This window comes from Gossypium arboreum, chromosome 4 (assembly GCF_025698485.1).
Source record: "Gossypium arboreum isolate Shixiya-1 chromosome 4, ASM2569848v2, whole genome shotgun sequence".
Lineage (NCBI taxonomy): Eukaryota > Viridiplantae > Streptophyta > Magnoliopsida > Malvales > Malvaceae > Gossypium > Gossypium arboreum.
Window position 1 is genome coordinate 101,510,139 of NC_069073.1, and position 5,971 is coordinate 101,516,109.

Genomic DNA, 5,971 nt, shown 5'->3' on the forward strand with positions numbered 1-5,971 from the left:
ATTAAAATGTTTAGATTTCAAATTATGAGTTTAAAGACAAAATTGTGAAAAGTTAAAATATTAGGGCAAAATGATAATTTTGCATAAATATGATATGTGGATTAAATTGAGTACTAGAAGTATTAAATTTATTGAAATTGTCTGTTTAGATCAAGATAAATCACGTATGGACCTAGATCAGGAAAAAGCAAAAGCTTTGGATTTGCTACAATTAACCTCCACGCCCCTAGTCATTGAGGTAAGTTTGTATGAACGGTTATCACATTAATGTTATTTAAATTATATGTTATTATGTTATTTATAATGTGAATGGATCGATGTATAAACAAATCAATGCTATGACGGTCATTGAGTCCCAGTTGAACCTTAGGAATTCTTAGGATACAAATGACATGTCATTAAGGATTTCATGTTTCAGGTGCTGGTCTTAAATGTCCTACCGGTGGCTAAGGTCCAGCATTTGTTTCGAATTTTCTATATCTCGTGTGACCAGTATCGTGTAGCTTAAATTTTGACCTATAACTCATGTGAGCAAGCCCATTTCATAGCTCGTACGAGCAATGATGTAAAAGAAAGGTTATAGTTATATGTTCAGGCACACTTTGTGTGAGCTTGTATCCGATGAAATTCTAGATGGTTCAATGAGCAAGAAAAGGGATCGAAATGGTAAGTATTCAAATGGAATCAAGCATGATCTTATGGAAAGAATGCATGAACAAATTGATTTATTCCATACGAAAAATGACTTGTATTATGGTTGGTTCATTTGATTTATGTGCAAGTGTGCTAATTTATGCATTGATGGTGATGTATAGCCTTTTGCCAAGCTTATGGTTTGTATTTTATTATTCTTATGCTTATGCTTTATATTATGCAAATGAAATGGTAAGTTATGTCTTAATTTATTCCAGCTTACTAAGCCTTAATTACTTACGTAGTTCCTTTCCTTTGTTTTATAAATTATTGGAAGCTCGATCGATTTGGAAGCTCGTTGAAGATCTATTAACTATCCAATATAAATATCGGTATTTTTTGGATGATTTGGCCAAGGTGATAATGGCATGTATAGGTTGAATTGTAATGGCATTTTTTTGGATGTTTAGTTGGTGTTTGGCATGTATAAGTTGCGGAAGTTAACTTGGTTGGTACCATTTGATACCTTGCTAGATTGTGTCTTTTTGGTTAACTTATGATGCATGTTTTGAATGAACCCTATGGTGTATTTGAATTGGTATGATTATGGTCAACTTGTGGTATGTTTTGGAAAGTATTGAACTAGCATTTGATGATTAAAGTATGGTAAATTTTACATGTTTAGGTAAGTGTTTTTGAATGCATATCATGTGCCTTTGAATGGCATATTGGCTAGTTGAATTAGGGTCTTGCTAATGGCATATATATGTGTGTGTGTGTGTAGGTGAAGTTTTGGTACTTTTAAAGTGTGTATTATTGGCCTAAAGGTTTATGCATGGCATAGTTTTGAAATGGCTTGATTTTAGGTAAATTTAGGCCCACACGGCCTGAGACAAGGGCATGTGACTTAGCCTTGTGAGGAACACGGCATAGCGACACAGTCGTGTGTTATCTAGTGAATCCCTTAGGTTTCAAGTTAGTGAGTTACACGACCTGGCACACGAGCATGTGGGGCAATTCAAAGAGTTATACAACCTGGCACACGGGCATGTGACATGAGCGTGTGACCTTACTCAGATAGTTACACGGGTGAGTGATAAACCGTAAATTATACATATTTTTACCCCATGTTTAATGCATTTTATGGATGACTTATCATTAGAATTGGTGAATTCGATGCTTCTAATACTTTAATTTCATGTTTAATACTTAGGAGAGCATAGGAGAGCATAGGAGAGTGAAAGGAACGAGAAACGGGCCAAAAACGGAGAAAATGGACCAAAGTACAAAATCAACACGGCCTGGACCTCCTCATACAGGCAGACCACACAACCGTGTCAATCTGGCAAAATTGGAGCACGATTTACACGGGTATAGCACACGCCCATGCCATTCTAATAGGCTCGAACACGGCCTGAAGTAATCGCACACGGGCGTGTCACACGAGCGTGTCCCTACCGAGCCGAAGTTAAGTCCAATTTGGAAAATGCCACTTTTGAGGGCTTCTAGGCATTCCAAAGCCTATAAATACACCCTAGAAAAGGAGAAAAAGGGGAGACGGAGAATAGGGGGTAAGGAATTACCCCAAGGAAGCCGATTGATCCATCTTAGAAGCCGGATTCATCATTAAGACTGAAGATCTCTCCTCAATTTCCCTTCAGGAGTTTTGGGTTTTCTTTATATTTTGTATTCTTTATTCTTCTGAGATGTTTTCTTATTTAGTTATGAACTAAATCCCCTAAATACCTAAGGGGAATGAAACCTAAGACGAATCTTGTTATTATTTTCTGAATCGTATGATAAATATTTAACTTGTTCTTAATTATGTGTTCTTAATTCTTGTTTTGATATCCCAGGATACTGATTCAAGACATGCTCTTATTCAGAGGAGGAATAAACCCTGTCTAAGAGTACTTTTGTCATAATTAAGCGGAGTTGTTAGCACGCCTAGAAATAGGGTGACAAGACTTTGCCAGATTAGGGTGAAACCTAATAAGGGGATCCATAGATCGAGTTAATGTAACCCTAGTAATGTGATTTGGCTCGGGTGGTTGAGTCAAATTCACATAGTTGCCCGATCGTAGACGAGAAGAGTCGTTCGTGTCTTGATTTTGGAAATAGAAGTGAATGGATAGGTTTGAATAAGCGGAAGGTTTCAAATAAGTGTAAGAATAGTGATAGGTTCGGCTAAGGGTAGAAAAGATGGTTGTTGGAAGGTGGTTTGGCTTTGGTGATGAAAGAAAGAAATTTGGGAAAGTGGGGATGGAATATCGAACTTAACTTCAGGAATGATTCAACACTAAAAAGTGTCACCCCGGTTCCTATATTGTTAAGGTGGAAAGATGGATAGAATGATAGGTGAACGCCACACCAAGAATGGTGATAACTTCAAACAAGGTCGATTGACGCCACTAGCACAAACTAGATAAGTCTTTCGAAACTTGTACGAGATATGAGAGGAAGCAACCTCACAAGAACAATGTTCATTCAATAATTTGGCAAAAGTCCTTTTACAAAGAAATAAACACACTATTTATAGTCTAACAAGTGATAGCTGAATGGTCAAGTTATCTAGCTTAAAGGCTAAGTAATTTAGCTAAGAATGCACTTAAAAATATTCTAGAATAAATCATTAAAGGGTTAAGTCCACATTCGGCTAATTGGAACTTCAATGGGCAGCTTCATGGTTAAGCAAAATTGACTTGGATGAATATGAATGAATGGCAGCTCAATAGCTTGTCTAAATTCGTCCTTGGATTGATTGGAGCATTAAAGAAGTGTCTTTTGGTCGAATAGACACCTAGGGAGGTCATTTGGGCAGCAGACGATTCATGTATCAAGAACTAGATGCATTCTCCCATTCGTTGTAGCTTGCTGTCGATACATCTTCTCTTAGGCTTCATTCATGAATTGAATTTAGAAATTAATTTGCAGCTACCCTTTGGCCGAATAAGCACTTAGGAACACCAATGGTTCATCTACATACATTCGGCCATGCATGGAACTAGAAAGGGGACTTGAATCTGGCCGTACATGAACATTCATTAAATGCTTTCCATTCATGCATGTGTGACTTCCAAAGTGAATGTATCTTCATGGATTCGTTGTATCATCCAAGTGGGAATGTATGGCATTAATCCATATACATGTATCCAAGCCGTCCATGAACATGAACTTAATTCCTCCAAACATTAAACCGAAACATGCATGAATTTCCCAATGCATTGAACTTGTTCGTACATGCACCTAGCTTTTAATGTACCTCCATAATTGGCTGAACCTACAAAGACATGAACACATTTAATTATATCATTTAATCATAATTAAACAGAAACTAACAACTTAAATAACAACTTAACTAATTAGGACAAATTAATTAAAATCCAACTAACATATTAAATTTAGCTAGCTCAAATAATCAAAAATACTTAATGAATTAATTTGAGCTAGGGAAATTGGCATGAGCTGTAGAAAATTAAATTAAAAACAAAGTTAAAACTTAGTTTATTGAAATGAAAAAGAAATGAGCTTAAACGAGCTAAAATCAAGCTCAAAAAAGCTGAAATGAGCTCAAGTGAGCTGATTGGAGCTGAATGGAGCTTGGGGAGCTGGAGAGGAGTTGAAATCAGATTGCAAAAGAGTGCAATGAGTCATCAAAGAGGTGTCCACAGCTTCTCCCACGTCTACGGCCTTGTTTTCTTCCCAAATGCGCTTTAATAAAGCTGATAAAGCTTCTTGAAGCTGCTTAGTACGAGCCCAAGTCATGGGACCTTTTGGAAGCTCGATTAGATCATGATTTGCATTTGAGGATGCCCCAGGCGTGTATACATCACCTAGAGTGTTAATTAGAGAAAATTCTCAGTTATTCAATCTAGAGATTAGACGTTATTAGTCTTGAATAGGGATAATAACATAACTTAGGGATCTCTACGGAACAAGTTGAATGAATAAATCGTCCGGTTCGGAGCCAAAATAACAAGTAAAGTCTAGGAGGATTTTTCCTTAGGTATTGTCTCAAGTCAATCAATTTTCCTAAAAGCAATTCCCCAATTCTTTTCTCTGTGTGTTCTTAGTTTAGATAATTAGTTAATTAAAACAAATAAAACCCCTTTTATTCTTAGGTTAGATAATAAAAAGACAGTCATTACTAGTACTTTTAGTTCCTTTGGGTTCGACAATCCAGTCTTGCTAAAACTATACTACTGTTCGATAGGTACACTTGCCTACATCGCGATAATAGTTAGTCTAGGTTTGATCTTCATTATAAATATTTATTACTTGTTACGAATCATGCGATCAATTTTTTGGCATTGTTGCCGGGGAACTAAGATATTAGGAACTCTCAATTTTTATTACTTTAGCCATTTATTTTTCTTGCAATTTAATTTAATTTTTTTTTATTATTTATTAATTTACTTTTTCTTTCTCTTGGCAGGTTTTTATAGTTTATGACTAGAAGAAACCCGTCGGGACCATTACTTTTTGGCGAAGAAATCGATCGTACAGTTCGTAGAAACCAAAGAGAAATAAGGCGCAACTTAAGATACATAGAGAACGAGCAAGAAGATGATACTCAATCCCCAACTGAAGAGATTGCTAAAAACCAAGGCAATTAGCTACCTCCTGCAATTGCGGCTAATCAAAATCCTGCTCCACGTACTATGTATGACTATGCTAAACCTTCTCTAACAGGAACTGAATCTACCATAGTTAGACCTGCTATAACTGCAAATACTTTTGAACTAAAACCTAACACAATTAAAATGATACAGTAGTTTGTTCAGTTGATGGTTTGCAAGATGAAGATCTCAATGCTCACTCAGCAAACTTTCTGGAATTTTACGATACATTTAAAATCAATGGCGTTTCTGATGATGCCATTCGTCTTCGGTTATTTCCTTTTTCACTGAGAAACAAAGCTAAATAGTGGTTGAACTCGTCACCACGAGGGTCAATTACTACTTGGGAACAAATGACCGAAAAATTTTTACTAAAATATTTTTCGTCGGCTAAAACGGCTAAATTACGTAATGATATCTCTTCTTTTGTGCAGATGGATTTATAAAGACTTTACCATGCATGGGAGAGATACAAGGACTTACTGAAAAGGTCCCCTCACCATGGGTTACAGCTTTGGCTTCAAATACAAACATTCCACAATGGTCTGAATCCTTCGACTTAGCAAATGGTTGACGCAGCTGTTGGCGGAACCATCAAGAATAAAACATCAGAAGATGCCTATGAGTTTATAGAGGAGACGTCACTGAATAACTATCAGTGGCAAGTTATGAGGACTAAGCCAACAAAAACAGTTGGCGTTTATAACGTCGGCTTAGTT

General features: G+C 36.4%; 1 non-coding gene across 1 annotated transcript; it reads right to left on the reverse strand.

Annotated features, from left to right (window-relative positions):
* Positions 1-5,653: 5,653 nt before the first annotated feature.
* Positions 5,654-5,760, reverse strand: LOC128292023 (small nucleolar RNA R71). Its single transcript, XR_008282007.1, has one exon. It is a non-coding gene; the product is annotated as a small nucleolar RNA R71 (small nucleolar RNA).
* Between the last annotated feature and the right edge of the window lie 211 nt (positions 5,761-5,971).